Here is a 443-nt window from a genome sequence, read left to right as displayed (position 1 = left end):
ATACTTACACAACTGTCTGTACGTGATGTTTATAGTTTTTATCCTTGACATTTGCTGAAGGTCAACTCTCCACCATGCCTCACGTGATTCGGTCGGCTTAGTAGAACTACAGCTTCCTCCTCCATGAGGTTTCACGTCTTTCCCTATTATACCATCTACTGCTTTGTCAGCATTCCAGTCGCCGTAATCGGTACTTTGTGACGCTGTCTTTCCTAATGCAATATTACCTACCGAAACAAAAGCGATAAACGTCCTTAACGTGCATCCCACTCTTTTGAGTAAAAGTACTTAAAATGAAAATGCAGCTAAGTTGCTGGACACCAAACCTTTTTATGAAAATGATTTACTGATAGTCCATCAATCACGAGGGAACGGATCCTGAATACTTGAATCCATTTAATTATAATTATATAAATTGTTGATGGCATTAATATTGTCATTCC

The sequence above is a fragment of the Mizuhopecten yessoensis genome, unplaced genomic scaffold, assembly GCF_002113885.1.
Source record: "Mizuhopecten yessoensis strain PY_sf001 unplaced genomic scaffold, ASM211388v2 scaffold7069, whole genome shotgun sequence".
Taxonomy (NCBI): Eukaryota; Metazoa; Mollusca; class Bivalvia; order Pectinida; family Pectinidae; genus Mizuhopecten; species Mizuhopecten yessoensis.
The sequence above is the reverse complement of the archived record's forward strand: the minus strand, read 5'-3'. Positions refer to the sequence as shown.